This window comes from Lepidochelys olivacea (assembly GCF_965140295.1).
Source record: "Lepidochelys olivacea isolate rLepOli2 genome assembly, chromosome: 2".
Lineage (NCBI taxonomy): Eukaryota > Metazoa > Chordata > Testudines > Cheloniidae > Lepidochelys > Lepidochelys olivacea.
In genome coordinates, this window is record NC_140412.1 from 185,397,821 (window position 1) to 185,417,059 (window position 19,239).

Genomic DNA, 19,239 nt, shown 5'->3' on the forward strand with positions numbered 1-19,239 from the left:
AAGAAAACTTGGACATTTTAAATATTTTCCCCCAAAATAGATTTTATTTTATTTTTAACACTAAAAGGAAATCAGTATCTACATTTTTAAATATTCTGTGATCTGAAACTTTCAGTTGGTTCATAGAACAGGGCAGGTACAAGACATAGGTTACCATCCTACTTGTTCTCTCTGGACTCCTTGAAGGACACATCTGGATTTGGAGGCAGTGTACCTGTGAACAGGTTCCTCCTTCATCTCCTGGAAATGCTGGCTGGTGGGCCCTCTTTGTGAATTAACCAGCCCATGCAGTCCATCAGGGTACCTCCACCAAGTGTTTTTATTATTGTTTATACTACAAGTACACCACAACATTGCAGCAGTTATGTGGAGCCCCCTTCCTGCTCCCTGGCTCAGCCTTTTATACGGCTTGCTTTTCTTCTCAGAGCTACCCAGCTGGTAAGCAAATTACCTCACCAGCACATCAGGGACCCAACAGGTGCAAGTGATCCCATCCCTTCTACCTTTCAAACCCAAATCTCAGTCCTTTCTACTCTAACTACACCCTGTGCTTTGGGTATTTCAAGTGACCAGGGTGCTGGCTTCCATAAGGCTCCATTTTCAGCTACTAACAGCACCATATCACCAAGTAACCAAGACCTTGTATGTGCTTCAGCACACTATTAATTTTCAGGATGCTATAAATCTGATATGATTATTGTGATGTCTAAATATCTACAGTAATGAGAATTCCAAAGACAAATAGCAATATGGAGTTTTATAAGTTTGACAAGGAGTGCCAAGTACTTCTGCTTAGTTGGGATTTGCTATGTAAATATTAGTGATTGTTAACTTTAATTCACAGTATTTACTGTTGGATATGCAGCTTTTTAGAGAGAAATCCTAAATCCTCCACATGACCTACATCAGAATGTTGGAAAAAGATGCATCATGGTCTTCAAAAACAGGCAACAAAGTGATTTTAAGTTTGTAACCGTGAATTCTTTCCTAGGTGTTTGGCTGGTGGGTCTTGCCCAAATATTTAGGGTCTAACTGATCGCCGTATTTGGGGTCAGAAAGGAATTTCCTGCAGGTCAAATTAGCAGAGACCTGGGGGGTGAGGGGTGGGGGTTGGGTTTTTGGGGGTTTTTTTTTGCCTTCCTGGGCAGCATGGGGCACGGGTCACTTAAAACTAGGGTAAATGGTGGATTCTCTGTAACTTGGAGTCTTTAAACCCTGATTTGAGGACTTCAGTAACTCAACCAGAGGTTATGGACCTGTTATAGGAGTGGGTGGGTGAGGCTCTGTAGCCTGAATGTGCAGGAGGTCAGACTAGATGATCATGATGGTCCCTTCTGGCCTTACATTCTATGAATCTAACAGAATATCACAGCTAGACTTGAAAAAGAAAATGTTTCTCTTGAAATTGGGTTTTGTAACTCTCTTCTTGGCCTGTCACAGAGAAAGCAATTCTTCAAGAACTTCGGCATCCTGGTTGAGGAAGCTTCCATTTTCTTTTAAGTAGCTGGGCACAAGTTCAAAAGCAGAGGAATACTCCCATACAGGGACTGGAACAACAGCTAAAACCTTAAGCACTCTCTAGAAGCTTTAGCCCTGATCCAGAGAGATGCTGAGAACCTACTAGTCTCACTGAAGTCAAACTGGCCTCTGTGGGAGTGGATAGGAATTGCAGGTGCTCAGCACCTCTCTGGATCAGACCTTTATTTTGTACATCGATATACATGAAAGCAGGGCTGGGTGCTCACAACTCCTGTCAAAAAAAAAAACAACTTGTAGAAGGCCCTCAGTGGCACCTTGTAGTACAATACAACCTAGTTCTTATACAGTGGTTTTCACCAGTAGATCTCAGTGATTTATATAGGAGGTCAGTATCCCCATTTGACAGATAGGTAAACCGAGGCAGAGAGAGATGAAGCAACTTGACCAAGGTCACTCAGCAGGCCAGCAGCAGAGTATAGAATAGAACCCAGTTCTCCTGAATCCCAGGCCAATGCTCTATCCACTAGGACAAACTGCCTCCCTAGCTAAGATATACAGGGCCCAAACATTTCACACCTAATTCCAAATGGCAGTTTTCTTCATTTTTCCTAGATTGTCAACAGTCAGCATGTCAGGGCCTCTCATCCTACATTACATCTCTCAAGTCAATAATCAGGAGACAAGCCAAAGATGAGAGACATGCAAAGTCAAACTGTTACAAATATATATTCACTTTCACCCAGAAATCGAATGGTTAATGCCTGGAGAGCCTGTGTTGAAGAGAAAAACATATCTCAAGATATGCAGTGCATTTTCTAATGAAATAATAAAAAGTTTAGCTTTTCAAAAGCTAGCTGTTTTATTTAAAATTAATGAGTGTCAATAATATATGACAGTAAGAATCAGTAGGAAATTGTCTTTAAAAAAAGATCAGGAAAAAATTAAAAAAAGAAAGGGACTAACTTAGATTACAACATCAGAACATTTAACGATCAGAAGAGTAATTCTGTCAGCAAATAATGCAAGGGCATCGTAGCTTGATTCAGAAAGAATAAATGGTTTACAGACAAATTAATGACCCACATTTAGTTGTAAGTAAATGCTGAATAATGATGAGTCATTAACAGATTTCAGGTAAGTGTATATGTTATGATGAAGGAGGGAAGCATAAGTAACAAAACAATGGTGAAAGCAAAATTAAAGGTTTTTTTAAAAAGTGAATGGGGAAAAAGAAAAAAAGCGTGTGTGTGAGTGAGAGATTTCATGGGGTCCACTATTCACTGCTGGGATGCCTCCTTATGGCCATGTCTGGGGATTAGCTCAGCTCACCCTATGGTTCCTCTCTCTTTGGGACGTAGGGTAGTCTTTCTTCATGACTCAGCCCTCTGGCCCGATCATTATAGTCCTCCTCTTCTAGGGTTTCAAAGTTCCACATTTTAGGCAGTCTTGTACTCCACTGCCGAGTCTATACCACTTCCCCAGTGGCTGGTGGGGAAACCCAGGCCCACCTACTACTCCAGGCTGCAGCCCAGGGACCTGACAACCAGCAGCCAAGGTGTGCACAGTCCCACTCCTTGCTACTGTTTCCTGTGCTGCTCCTGCTTCACCTCTATCAGGCTCTTGAGCCACCATCCCCTGGGCATGTTCTTTGCTCAGAGACAAGACCACAGAGCTTCTATTCTCTCCCTGGCTTCTGCCTGTGGCGCTTCCTGGCTTTATCAAGCCCCACCTGTTCCTTCTCAGCTGTGCTCTATTTTCAATCAGGGATTGCTTATCCAGTTTAATTCCCCCCAGGTGTGGCCTATCAAGTTAATTGGTCCCCTGATCTGACTCATTAACCCTTTCAAAGCTGGTATGGGGTGAACACCTTGTCATAGTAATCAATAACTAAATCACATGTGTGTGTGTGCGTGCGCGCTTGAAACATATTATATCACAAGCCTGGTGGACTCATGTGAATGCAATTTAGTGTGAAAGGCCCAGATCTGTTGGCAGTACATTGTGTGAAAGAAAACCCTACAGTGAAGCTTGTGTTAACATTAATGTGCTTAAGCACCATCTCACATCTAATGGTCAGTAATCCCAGTCCCGTATCAGTCCCACTGCATTTTAAATGCATTTGTTACAATGACCTGAAAACATCAGTCCTTCAACTGCCATTAATAACAGATTTTACTCTGCTGTAAAAATTAGAGCTGGTCAGAAAGTAGTATTTTCCATGAAAAATGTCCAAAGAAATATATTTTTCATGTTATTATTATTATCTATATCATAGAATGTTTCTGGTTTTGAATTGAAAATTTTTCAATTTTACAATTCTTGAGAACTGAACATTTTTGTTTTCAGTTTTTCGTCAAAAACAGAATATTTCAAAAGAACCAATCATTTTCTGCAGAAACTTTTGTTTAGACAAAAATTTTTCACTGAAATTATGTTTCAATCAAAAACTGTGACCAGCTTTTGCATGACCCTGTACATAGCCCCAGCAATGTTTATATGCAGATTTGAAAGGACAGGAATAAACAAGCAGAGATAGATAAAAGAGTCCCCATATTATTTCCCTTTGTACATACTTAAAAACTGTGGTCAAGTTATCCTTAGAATCATAGAATCATAGAATATCAGGGTTGGAAGGGACCCCAGAAGGTCATCTAGTCCAACCCCCTGCTCGAAGCAGGACCAATTCCCAGTTAAATCATCCCAGCCAGGGCTTTGTCAAGCCTGACCTTAAAAACCTCTAAGGAAGGAGATTCTACCACCTCCCTAGGTAACGCATTCCAGTGTTTCACCACCCTCTTAGTGAAAAAGTTTTTCCTAATATCCAATCTAAACCTCCCCCACTGCAACTTGAGACCATTACTCCTCGTTCTGTCATCTGCTACCATTGAGAACAGTCTAGAGCCATCCTCTTTGGAACCCCCTTTCAGGTAGTTGAAAGCAGCTATCAAATCCCCCCTCATTCTTCTCTTCTGCAGGCTAAACAATCCCAGCTCCCTCAGCCTCTCCTCATAACTCACGTGTTCTAGACCCCTAATCATTTTTGTTGCCCTTCGCTGGACTCTCTCCAATTTATCCATATCCTTCTTGTAGTGTGGGGCCCAAAACTGGACACAGTACTCCAGATGAGGCCTCACCAATGTCGAATAGAGGGGAACAATCACGTCCCTCGATCTGCTTGCTATGCCCCTACTTATACATCCCAAAATGCCATTGGCCTTCTTGGCAACAAGGGCACACTGCTGACTCATATCCAGCTTCTCATCCACTGTCACCCCTAGGTCCTTTTCCGCAGAACTGCTGCCTAGCCATTCGGTCCCTAGTCTGTAGCGGTGCATTGGATTCTTCCATCCTAAGTGCAGGACCCTGCACTTATCCTTATTGAACCTCATCAGATTTCTTTTGGCCCAATCCTCCAATTTGTGTAGGTCCTTCTGTATCCTATCCCTCCCCTCCAGCGTATCTACCACTCCTCCCAGTTTAGTATCATCCGCAAATTTGCTGAGAGTGCAATCCACACCATCCTCCAGATCATTTATGAAGATATTGAACAAAACCGGCCCCAGGACCGACCCTTGGGGCACTCCACTTGATACCGGTTGCCAACTAGACATGGAGCCATTGATCACTACCCGTTGAGCCCAACAATCTAGCCAGCTTTCTACCCACCTTATAGTGCATTCATCCAGCCCATACTTCCTTAATTTGCTGACAAGAATACTGTGGGAGACCGTGTCAAAAGCTTTGCTAAAGTCAAGAAACAATACATCCACTGCTTTCCCTTCATCCACAGAACCAGTAATCTCATCATAAAAGGCGATTAGATTAGTCAGGCATGACCTTCCCTTGGTGAATCCATGCTGGCTGTTCCTGATCACTTTCCTCTCATGTAAGTGCTTCAGGATTGATTCTTTGAGGACCTGCTCCATGATTTTCCCAGGGACTGAGGTGAGGCTGACTGGCCTGTAGTTCCCTGGATCCTCCTTCTTCCCTTTTTTAAAGATTGGCACTACATTAGCCTTTTTCCAGTCATCCGGGACTTCCCCCGTTCGCCACGAGTTTTCAAAGATAATGGCCAATGGCTCTGCAATCACAGCCGCCAATTCCTTCAGCACTCTCGGATGCAACTCATCCGGCCCCATGGACTTGTGCACGTCCAGCTTTTTGGCTAAGATCAAGCTCTTTAAGCCTCATTGTTAGGCAGGTTTTCAAGTCCACGAATCATTCTTGCAGCTCTTTTCTGAACCCTCTCCAATCCTGCAGAAAATGTACTGAAGTGCAGAACTGGACATGGTACCCAGCAGTGGTCCCACCAATGCTGTCGACAATGTCTTATTAGCTGATTCGAGTCAAAATCTTGTCCGTGGCAAAAAAAACTGCAGTGGGGACAGAAGTAACTTGAACTTTGAACTTGAAAATGAACTTGAAAATGAACTTTTCAAGATGTAAAACATTCAATCTTGTTTAGCTAGTAGATTGTAACTTAGAAATGTCCAGCCTGCCTCTCTGAATTTTATGACATTTTATATTTTAGCTACGTTTATATTCTGCTGGACTTATTTTAGGATTCTCGCTCCATTTTCTGTAATCCTGAGCTTTGATTAAACAACCCAAATTGCAATTACAAGATGTGTCATGTTCAAAAGCTGTTGAATGCTCCTGCAGGAAAGAGACTGACTTCTGACCTTAAGGAAAGTGGAAGCAGCATTGCAGTAACAGCCTGAGCAGCTGCTCAAGGCATGGGAAATGAGAGACCCTTCTGTAACACTGTGCTGTGAGGGCATTTCCTCTTCCTTTGTTGCAGAAGAAATTAAAGCATAAATTCTGCAGGCAGAAGTCTGTGTTCATGTCTTCTATGGTCATAATTAAAAGGGAATCCCCACCAAATGTCATGATATTTTCAAAAGGACAAATGGCAGTTAAGCTCTTACGTTCCTAACTGTCATTTGGCTCTAGAAAATCTCCTGTCATCTTTTGTGTGATCACAAGAATCCCACTCAAACATCTGTAAATATGCACCTCTGACATTCATAGATCAAAACTACCCAGAATAACTCCCCTAGTAGCTTCAAAACACAAAGACAAATTTATGAGTGCAAATATACATAAGCAGATTGTAGTCCCCAAATTATCACATATAGGCACAGAGTGCAAATATCACCAGATCATCTTTGAGAGAGAACAGTGCACACACAAATGTTGAGTATTACAATTGTGCCTGTGAAGAGAAAGACTGGGATTCAACTCTTGAAAAGTTATTCTCATGAGAGAATATGTATGTGCAGCCATATCCTGTTGTGATCTATAGATCTGAAATTTATATGCAGTGCTGCTCAGTTAGGCAGATTTTCTTGATGTGCATTACTGAGATTTTCTTTAAGAGTTTCTGTAATGATGACAGAAGCTGCTGCTTGATTAAAACTTGGACATTTTATTTGGTGTGCTAGTTTAGATTAAAAAAAAGAGAGAAAGGAGGGAGGAAGGGTGGTGTCAGTCCAAGTCCCAGTAGACAAGTGCCCATCCAAAAGGCAACAACAAAGAACATTCCTGGCCAGACCATCCAAATAATGAATGGACACTCTTGGTATTGCACTGCAATTAGAAACTCGCGGCTGACCCATGCCAACTAACTCGGGCTCACAGGTCTCAGCCTAAGGGGCTGTTTAATTGCAGTGTAGACATTTGGGCTTGATCTGCAGCCTGAGCTCTGGGATGCTCCTATCTTGCAGGGTCCTAGAGTCCAGGTTTCAGCCGCAGCCTGAACATCTGCAATCTGGTCCATTTTATGAGCACCACATTCACTTTAAAATTAAAAATATGAGGCCCAGAGTTGAATGATTTGGGGCTTGAATAAAACATTGATGGATATTGAATATTAAAACAATTTCAAAAACGCCAGTATGAAAAAGCAAACAGACCAGGGCTCTCTCCTTCATAAATGCTTTATAACCTTGAAGGTCTTATTGACTTCCTGAATATGGTATGTTAAAAAAGGGGACAACGTATTTTAAAAAAAGTGTGAAGGCCACATTTAAGTCATTTCTCATCCAAGAATTCTTCCAGCTGATTTATTTGGATATTTTAACCCTTGAGCTTACTATATATAATCAAGCTACAAGCCTCAGTTTTCTCATCACCCATGAATTCTAAAATTCAGATAAATCCAATTATTCGTCACGTAACAGTAAAGGACTTCAGAGAATATCAGTCATTCCACTTAGCTGTTTAGCTCATCTTAATATCTTTTTTCCTCTTGACTGCTCCCTTTTTCTGTACAACAAATTTCATGGTTGAATCTGATCAGTATCCCAGTCTAAATCATTCCAAAACTGTCTACGGTTCTTGATTTAGGTGACTGTCTTCTCAAGCTTGTTTGTGGTGATATTACCACCCCTGGCCTTATTACCCAGTGAAAATAAATATCTTTTAATTTATGTCCTGCTATGTCAGAGCTGGGTATTTATTAATTATTATTATTCGTGTCTAGTTTTTTAAATTTATTAAAATTGCAGAACATTTGGGGACTGATTCTATGAATCTGACCCTAACTGGTCTGCTTAGAATATGCCAAGTGTGGGGAAGTTTTCAGCTGGAATAAAGCGGCATAGCAAGCTCCTATGCCAGCTGTTCCCTCCCGCCATATACTGGCATAGGGCTGAGAAGTGCACGTGAGTATTCCAATCCACAGCTGGCAGAAGATCACAGAGAGAGTGCAAATTAGAGCCACCTCACAGCTGTTCTAACTGATGCCACCAGGCTGGCTCTGATGCAGATGTACCCTGAGAGCAGAAAGGTGTTCTCCTTGTTCCGTGATGGCCCCCAGTACTGAGCATATCTCAGTATAGGAGAGAGTTTAGACCTTCATGCCTAAACCATCCTTGACAGCACAGACACACGTGAATTGGAACTTGATTACAAGGAAACACTGCAGCAGTAAGAGTGGAGCCTAGTTTTCCCGCTGCGCGTTCCTTCAAAGCTATGTTCCATTTATGGTAACTGTGGATATAATGAAATGTAAGGGCTGGTGGGAGCCTAATGAAGTGAAGGATGAAAACGAGAGGCGCCTCCCCATTGCTGTTGCTATGGCTCCCTAACTCAGGAACACAAAATGGAACCAGTAATGGGGAAAGTAAGGAGCAAAGGAGGCAGCCTGGCAGATATCCCACCTGCAAGAGCTGCAGGAAGCAAAGGACAGAGAACAGAAATACCTTCAAAAAAGCAGGGTCTGTTCAGAGTGAAACACTGCTTATCGTGTTAGAAGCTCCTGCTTGCAGCTCCTGGCTTGAGCAGGCCAGAATGCTCCCGACCAGCTGGAGAGAGAGTAGTCTGCCCCTTAAGGCAGAGAATCATCAGAGAGCCACTCTCTCTGGCCATTCCTCAGACCTCAGAAGGCTGACAATACTTCCTTCTTCCCTGTTCTTTACTCAAAGACTGGCTTTCAAAATGCCATCCATGGAAATTGAAATTTTTTGAAATGTCACTGGAATAAAGGAGCTTAAATTTTTAAATAAGCATCCAAGTTTTTTAAAAAACACTTTTCTGAGATGCAAACAAGGCTCCAGTCCCATAACTGACTCTTAATTTGAATAAAGAGCTGAGATTCAAAAATGCATTAATGACTTCTGGGGCCACCCCAAGTGACATGTCCTTGTGAACAATATACATTTCTTAAGTAGCTGGAACATGCCACTCCCTGACCCAAAGCTTTATTTCTGCCTATAATGCTGCCACAAATTACACCCCCTACCTTCCAATTTGTGAATACTCCTTGGATGAAGAACTGGCCTTTGACTGGCAGTAAATGACAAAATATCTCCTGGGTCCTCCCAAATAGTGCATCTACACAACTGTTAAACGGTAATGAAGAGCCTATGACATGCCACTCCCCGACCTAAAGATTAATTTCTGTACAAAGCACTCCCTAATATTATCTTTCCTTGTGCAAATAGTTCTTATATAGACAACTGGGGTTTCAACATACACTGATTACAAAATGCCTTTTGGGTCACCCCAAGTGACACTCTCCTGTATCCATTATGCTGTTGTGAAGAGACAAAGCTTCATTTCCTGGGAAAACCCTGACACGTTATGCATGCTCACTGCCACTTTGCATTTTCTGTGTAAGCAGACACACAAGGAACATGTAAAAAGCAACAAAATCAAGCAATTTGTTGCAAATCCAGCTGCAATGTTTTCACAGAAATATTTACATTAACAATTACAAATAAATAAGGGACTGAGAATCAGGAATAAAGGAACCAACTTCAGGCTCATTCCACCCAATGCCTCCCCAAGCAAGAACAATGGGGAGAGGGCTGTTGGTTGTACAAAAGGGAAGAATCACGGTCTTTTACCACCCTCAGTCCACCCCTTGATCCGTTATCAGATCTCTACTGTACAACAAGTACCTAGGAGAGTTGATCTCCATGGGAAGTGCTCGATGCTATGGGAGGCCCCCATATCCCGTCCTCCCCAATGCTATGCAATTGCACTGATTCCACTGCAAGCAGGTTCCTTTGTGCTCATGGCGGGGGTGGGGGGGCAGGAAGGAGGTGGGGCACAGGGAGAGAGGCAGGATTTGCTCCAATAAACAGGTCATATAGACAGAGAGAATATGGAAGGTGACCCTCCAGAATCAGGAAAATGCCTCCAAAGAGGTAAGAGAAATCATAACTCATTAGCATAGGCTCCCAATTCCTTTCATATTTCATTAAATGACAACATGGATTTAACAGCTGCATGGTCTTTCTGTTGCAAGCACAGAGCCAAAAAATCAATGACTGTGGGCCACAGATCACTATGGCTAGAAAACACCTCTAGCTGGGTGCCAACTCTTACGATCATCAATGAATCAGCTAGTTAAAAATGTGGAAATGTTTTGTTGGTTCATTTGTTTTGAATTCCAGCAGTTCCAGCAATTTCACTGATCCCCCAGTAACACTTTCAAATGTATTTAACTTTACAAAAAGATTCTGATGGAAGATTGGAAACAACTCTGACCAAAAAGTTATTTAAAGTGATATTAAAAAGATGGAAAGGAACAACTTAATATTTCTAACCTTTTCCAAAAGTGTACGGTGTGTAAAGGACTCTCTCTCTCTGAGTCATTGTGTGGGTGATTGGCAGTACGCTGTCGAGTAGAGGGAGAACAGCAGGGGTAGAGGAAGATTATGTACACCCATTGACTGAGTAATTTAATTTAGAGAAATCACTACATTACCCTCTTTCTCAGCAATACTACTACTCCTCTGAAACATTACATTCATCCTACTCCTGTCTTGAGAGTAAATTTAGAGGGATTCCTGTAGGTCTGCTTCAGATATTACTATGATTCCTCACTTTTGTCTGAAAAGGTTATTTGGCAGCATTTTGCATAAAGTTGAAGCTCTCTTATTATTTTTAACCTTTCATGTCAGAACAATTGCTCAGCTGGGCAATCAAAAGATGGCAATAACCACTTCCTCATCAATGTAAATGAGGGCTGGCTTGAAAGAGGAACAGCTGATCTAAATGAGAATAATTTTCTCAGTCTTTTTGACCTCCTTCAGCTTTTCCTGAAGTTGCCTACTCTTGTCTTCAGCTTCGTGCAAGTGTATCCTCCTGGGGCTGGACAACTGTAATAGATGTATCCTCCATAAAGCGATGCAAATCAGATGGACTGCTCTCAGTATCCACCCTCCTTTTTTTAATTAAACAATATGGTCCTGATCCTGCAAATACCTACTTGTGTGAATAGTTCCATGGCATTCAGCAGGACTACTCATGAGGGTCAAATTACTTGCTTAGCTAAGTGTTTGAAGGATTGAGGTCTATGACATTCCTGTGTTTCAAGCCAATGGTGGTAGTTAAGAATCATAGAAGTAGGGCTGACCAGGACCTTGAGAGATCATCTAGTCCATCTACAGTGCTGAGGTAGGACTAAGTATTACACCTAGCCTATCCCTGACAGGTGTTTCTCTAACCTGGTCTTAAAAATCTCCAATGATGGAGATTCTATAACCTCCCTTGGTAACCTATTCCACTACTTAACTATCCTTACAGTTAGAAAGTTCTTCCTAATGTCTAAACAAAATCTCCCTTGCTGCAGATAAAGCCCATTACTTCTTCACCTTCAGAGGAGAACCATTGATCCCCATCCTCTTTATAACAGCCCTTAACATATTTGATGCCTGTTATCAGATCTCCTCTCATTTGTCTTTTCTCAAGACTAAATGTACCCAGATTTTTAACCTTTCCTCATAGGTCAGGTTTTCTAAACCTTTCATTTTTGTTGTTCTCTGAATTCTCTCCAATTTGTCCACATCTTTCTTAAACTGTGGTGCTTAAAACTGGACACAGTGCTCCAGCTGAGGCCTCGCTAGTCCCAAGGAAAGCTGAACAATTACTTCCCATGTCTTACATATGATATTCTTAATACATCCTGGAATTATATTGTAAATTACTGTGAACATGTAATTATAAGAAGTTTATAAACATATATCTGTTTATGGCCAGAGTGCAGCCTACAGAGTTCTAAGCTATATTATATTACTATTCTCATCTTCAATATATTGCTGGAGATTCGTAGTTCCCAATATCTGGATCCAAACTATCAGGTCACTTAGCTGAAGAGCATTGTAAGCCCAGAGCCATATTCTCCATGGGCTACACCTCTGTAGTGGGACGGCACTTGCTTTGTATACACACTGAACACAGCCCTTTTGAGGGCTCCTGCCAATACAATCATAAAATAGTTTCAACTATTAAGTATAAATGTTCAGCATAACCAGGAAATTCTGAAAGCCATTCTTTTAAACAACAACAGCTATACACAAGGCTAAAGTGCCATTAATTCCCAAGATGTATGATTATTAGAACATAATATACACATACTTGGGTGTCTTATTATGGTTCTAAATAAGTTTTGCTGAATTTAAGGACTGATTAGGGCTGTGGGATTTGGCTGCTGGGCCAAATTATGCCCTGAATTACACTCTGCAAGATTGTCAAGGCAGAATTTGGTCCTAAATTTAGTGACTTTGAAAACTGACACTAGTCAGAAAATCCTTTCGCCTTCTGTGAACCAGGTCTTCATGAATAGATTCATTGTTCTACTGGTCCCGTTCAGTAATGAGTGCGCTACATCCCAGTCCTGCACAGCTGGAATAATATCAGTGATGTGAACTGCTCCTGATAGAGAGCTGAACTTTGTAACAGTATTATTACTCACATGGCCACAGGACTGTTCAAGTTCAATTTATAACAGGGATTTTTGTGCTTCAGAGGGAAGCACATTATTCAGGCTGTGTTATTGAAGTCCAATCCTACTCCAAAAATAATTGTATAAAAATGCACCTTTTCACTCAACAGATCTACTCCTTGTGTGGATTCAGTCATTTCTCTGCCTTTAGCCACAAAAGGTACCTTATTTAGCAATTTTTATTCCTGTTGTCATGGCAGAGACAATAAAGACTGAGCTGATTGTGATACAGGACATATCATTTGATTATTTTCACACATACAGACTATCTGGAGTCGTACCATTTGAATGACAGACAATACATCAGGTGTAATAATACCAGTTTGCCAGACTGACTTTGTTGTTTGATTTTAGTGGTGCAGGACACAGAATGTGAGCACCACTCGTAAATAAAATAAATTAATAAAAAACAACACAGTTATATGTAACTACTTATTTTTCTTTGGACATCGAAAAATAAATTCCCATACTGGGCACTGAACGGCTGGGTTTTGTGTATGGAGAAAATGGTTCAGATGCACAGCCCACATTCTAGTTGTTTTGTGCTTCTCAGGCAAAGAAAAAGCAGCCTTAAAGGACAACTGGGGATTGTCCAGCTATACCAAAAAAAGGACAGGAGACACTTGATATGGATTTAATAAGGCTGCAACTTTATTATTAGATGTCTGGGACTACCCAGCAGATAAAAGTGTACAGTGCCAGTAACCCCTGTTTATTTTGTAATTACCCGGGGGAGGAGGAGTGTGGCTTCCACCAGCTCCCCCTCTTTTTCCATCCCGGTCTCTCCAGCAAATCCACTGCTGGGAACTTACCATCCAACCCCTCTCATAGGAGGGGTAAGGTGGGCTATAAGAAAGTGGGGGGTTCAACCATAGGAGCCCCAAACCCACAACGTTCCGTTCCTTTAACCAGCATCTCCTTTTTAAGTCCTTTACCAGGCCATTTATCTGGTCACTAGATGCCTTCCCTATGGAGTACCTGCACTGGACACTGCCCCACACTTACTAAATAAGTTGTAACATACAGCCTACCACACCTTTTGTGCTCACCATAATAGGTGTTCCCTAACACCTGCTGTGGGGAAGGCGAAAAAAACGCCACTCCACCGAAGCCAATATGGTTGTGAGGGAAAAAATTCCTTCCCAGCCCTCCTAAAAAGGAGCGACTAGCACAATGCCCACAGCAGATTCAAACCCCACCTGATAATCACACCTCAAGGGGAGGGAGAGTGGGTGCTGCCTTGCCTGCTGCATGGCGAAAGAGGTTTCCAATGCCAGAGCTTGCACCTTTAAAGCCTTCCGCCCTTACATTCCAAGGGGCTGAGAGTCAGTGCTGCAAATCTGACCAACATCACCTTTTTGCAGCAGTTTCTGACCTTATTCCCGCCCCTGCCACAAAGCACTACTGCCTTCCTCCGGAAAGCCTGGGCAATGGCCTCCCTGCTTTCCGTTCAGGGCGGTCATTCCTGTACTGAAGGGCACTTATCAGTCGGGGTAGCACTAGCAATGCTGGTTCTACAATACCTACTTCCCAACCCCCTTCTCCCCTCTCCCCCAGCCTAGGGGGTAAATTCAGGGTGGGATGGAACTGGAGCTGTGAACTCCAGCAAACCTTGCTGGTATAATACATAAACCTTAGTTTGCTCTGACTTGCACTGGGGGGACCTGGCTTAAAGCCAAGTTGTATTCTCTCCCACAGCTCTTCCCAGCTCTGCTCCAGTGCAGCTAAGGATTTAGCCCATTGCCTCTTCACCTGGCTGGTAAATGACCTGTGTTTTTGGCTATCGGGGACAATTAAAACCAGTTTAAAATTAAAAACATTTATGAAACAAACTGAAAGTCAGCATGCTAAGCACCAAGGGCCAGTAGGCACAAGGCTACGCAGGACAGTGCATGCCTTTTTGGTGCCCCTCTGCCTTGTGGCGAGAAGGGTTAGGAGCATGAGGGTGTCATAAATATAAAGGGAAGGGTAAACCCCTTGGAAATCCCTCCTGGCCAGGGGAAAGCTCCTCTCACCTGTAAAGGGTTAAGAAGCTAAAGGTAACCTTGCTGGCACCTGACCAAAATGACCAATGAGGAGACAAGATACTTTCAAAAGCTGGGAGGAGGGAGAGAAACAAAGGGTCTGTGTGTCTGTCTATATGCTGTCTTTGCCGGGGATAGACCAGGAATGGAGTCTTAGAACTTTTAGTAAGTAATCTAGCTAGGTACGTGTTAGATTATGATTTCTTTAAATGGCTGAGAAAAGAATTGTGCTGAATAGAATAACTATTTCTGTCTGTGTATCTTTTTTGTAACTTAAGTTTTTGCCTAGAGGGATTCTCTATGTTTTGAATCTAATTACCCTGTAAGGTATCTACCATCCTGATTTTACAGAGGTGATTTCTTTACTTCTATTTCGATTAAAAGTCTTCTTGTAAGAAAACTGAATGCTTTTTCATTGTTCTCAGATCTAAGGGTTTGGGTCTGTGGTCACCTATGCAAATTGGTGAGGCTTTTTATCCAACATTTCCCAGGAAAGGGGGGGTGCAAGTGTTGGGAGGATTGTTCATTGTTCTTAAGATCCAAGGGTCTGGGTCTGTAGTCACCTAGGCAAATTGGTGAGGCTTTTTACCAAACCTTGTCCAGGAAGTGGGGTGCAAGGTTTTGGGAAGTATTTTGGGGGTAAAGACGTGTCCAAACAGCTCTTCCCCAGTAACCAGTATTAGTTTGGTGGTGGTAGCGGCCAATCCAAGGACAAAGGGTGGAATATTTTGTACCTTGGGGAAGTTTTGGACCTAAGCTGGTAAAGATAAGCTTAGGAGGTTTTTCATGCAGGTCCCCACATCTGTACCCTAGCGTTCAGAGTGGGGAAGGAACCTTGACAGAGGGCTACATGGAACACTGTGCCAGTGGCCTGTGAATCTACTTCTATAGGGATCAATAGGACATCCCCAGGTATTTGTCATTGACAGTCCCCATCTATTAGTACAGCTCCCTGGCTGTGTTAGTAACAGGAGTTTGGCTGTGTAGCTGCCACACATCAAGATGCCAGCTGAGACAGCTGCACCTTTCCACCCAGGACCGGCTCTAGGCACCAGCAAAGCAATCACGTGCTTGGGGTGGCACAATTCCAGGGGTGCCATTCCGGCCATCCTCTTTTTTTCTTTTTTTTTTTGCTTTGGCAGTTGCGCTCTTGGAGCGGCTTTTTTGCTTTGGGGCAGCAAAAAATTTAGAGCTGGCCCTGTTTCCACCAACTCTGAATTCGCTTATGGCAACCTTGTTTACTTCGGCTTTGCATGCAGGGGCGAAGGGAAACAGTATGGCCCTAAAAACGGAGGAAATTGAGATGATTCTGATACATATATATATATATATATATATATATATATGAATGAACAAAAGCGGAATCTCACCACTGAACAGATTGTAGCGATAACTCTTAGCACATATGTAGTACTCTATGTGTCAGTGTAAACGTCTCACATACTTTACATCATGAATAGCCAATAGACAGATCGCAGGCCAAATCCGGACTGGCACACTCTTTTGATCAGACCCCAAAATCTTTTTATTTACTTATTATTATGATTATTGTTGTTGTTTTTAAAAATCATTTTCTATAGAGTCTGGACCTTGACCAAGAAATTTGGACCTTGACAAAAAATAATTGACTGCCCCTGCTTTATATGATAGCATATTTCAAGCTGATGGGATAGTATTTGTGCAGTAGGGGTTTCATGTGGTGTTACCTTGCTTCTTCTTTATTGTTTTCTACTTCCCATCTAATTTATAGTTATTTAAATATGTTTTGTGCAAGTTTTTTGGTTCTGTTTGGTCACCTTTTATTTTATGATCTATGAAGAAAATGCTGAACATTTAAGACATCTCAACCTGAATTCATTTGGCACATTAATTGTCCTTTCTGATATCTATCTCAATACAGTGTTGACTTTCTGCTCTGGGAAAGTCATTTGAATGACCTCTAAGAATTGTTGACTTGCTTACTGATCTCATGATTATGTTGCATTTTGGTTACTGTTCTGATGTCTCTCTCTGCAATGTTTTACATCATTGTAAAAAGATATATATTAAAACCAAGACTCACATCCTGCTATGACTTTTTAAAACCATTCTTTGTATTTCCATCTCTGTGTTGTTCCTGTTTTCTGCCAATGAGGAAAACGTGCATTTTCTTTACTTTTTCATATTATTTTTTAAATGCAGAGTGGATCTGTCAGAGAAATGATGTCTAAAAACACCAGACAAAACAACAAGGCAAATAATCACAAGAGAATTACATAAAGAAGAGTCCATCCTCATGTATTAACCCTAGCCAACTGAACTAAATGACAGAAACCCTTTAACCTTCAAAATCTGCTAGAAAATTTACCCATCATAGTGCTTCCATTTTGATTAAAAAAATAGATGTTTTCACGCCGCATAAATCACCCAACAAAGTTCATCATCAAGCATTATCGAACACAGCTCCAGAGTTTCTAGAAAGCAGCTCATCTGCATGGTTAGATAAAACCAGTGGAATATTGTTTCAGATTGTAAGGTCATCTTGGCAGGAATTGTGTCTTCCTGTGAATCTGTGCAGCATCTAGCACATTTTCGTTGCTATTGTAATCTTAAAAATGAAGAATAGTAATTTGTTTTGTCTAGTGTGGGTGGTCAACAACAGGAAAATGAACTTTAATTCATCAAATTCACCACCTTCAATGTATTTCCCTTATGTTTCTCAGGGCTCCAGATTGTCCATACATGACACTTTTTGCATCTTGGATTTTAATGTTGCTCTCTCATTTAGATATCATGAACATGATATTTGACCCTCTAAGACGTGGTGTGTATCTCAGATAGAGTGCCTTTTGCAATGATGAAAAGACTTGACTACTTGAATATCTTAAAAGGTAAGAAGGGGCCATAAAACTGCAGTAAAGAACAAGTTACATACACGGTCTCTAAAATATTAAAAGCTGAACAAAATAATGGTACACAATAATGATGTGCTGTAGGAACTTTGTGCAGTCATTTTCACCTGTGCGAAGTGAGTGTAAAACACTACTATTCTGATATGGTAGTGTTTTATAACTTTCCTGGGGACTTCACCTTGGCATCCTGGGAAGCCTTGCTTGCTCTTGTGTCCATGAGAGTGCCAGCTGGAGTTTTAACTCCTGATTGACTTCTCTGGCTTGAGTGGTTCTAAGAGTAAGGACCAGGAAAAAAAAAAAGACCACTGGTCCTCCAGGTTGGGGGTTGAGTGATAGGCCAACAATCTGCTCTCATAAACACACACACATGAAACACAACAAGATAGTCATTCCAGCAAACAACATGTCAAAGAAATGGACTCTGTCTCAGCAGAAGTCAAAAGTCCTGGAGAAAACCATCAGGAAGCCAAGACTTCCTTGGTAAGGACCTTGATAAGGTCTTTACTGAAGGTAAAACAAACTATGGAAGTAGTTTCTGGACTATTAGAAAAATGGCTGCAACAACAAAAGCCATGCTGGTGATGAAAGGAATGGCCAACTATAATCTTGAAATGTTTGGAATAAGTGAATGTCGATAGCCAGGAGCTGATAAAAAGTGATTCAAAGAATGAGACTGAAGTCATAATATATTTAGGGAGGCTACTGAAGTCTAATTTCTGTTATATAGACTTAGCTTTTAAAATGTTGACCAGAAAAATGCACACACACTCATTTACACACATCATTCTTTGTTCATCCACATTTATAATTCACGAAATCCCAGGAAACAATAATATTTTGCACTTCTATAGCTCTTTGTTTAATCCATAGATCTCAAAATGCTTTACAAAGCTGAATAACCATTATTATCCCTATTTTATGTATGGAGAAGCCGAGACACAGAGAGATTACATAACTTGGCCCAAGATCACATAAATCCATTGCATAGTCAGGGACAGACCCAAGGCTTCCTGACTCCCTGCACATGATTAACTAGACAGACCATGGCTCTTTTGAAAAAACAAATGAGTTTAATAATTGTCTGTATTGATGGACAAATCACACAAAACATTAATGGCTGCTGTTCCAGACTTCACTAATCTGTTCAAGTCCATTTCATGGAACTATAATGCATGCCAGTATTATCAATCCTATTATTTTAATATCATACTATTGGTAAAAGCTAATCTTTAATTACATATATATTATCACATCCTTACTACATTAAAGCTATGCAGAAGGGTATGTTGCATTAGAAAATTTCCTGTAGCTAGCCTAAACAAGCATATGAAAGAAAGAATTGTGTTGGCTATATAGAGACGCGAGATTGCACTGATTGAAAGAGAAAGCATATAGAGATATTGAAACAGAGCTACAGAGAGTCTGCACCAGTATGTTTGTCATGCAGGCAGGCTTATGCACAGCAGCATACGCAGCACACGTTATTTGCTCTGTATCTCTTGAGAAGATCACATTAGAAGGCTGTGTGACACTCAATTCAAGTGACAGCACAGATATTCTACAGTATAGGCTGAGCGGTAAGAGTGAGTTTGTTGTAATTTTATATAAT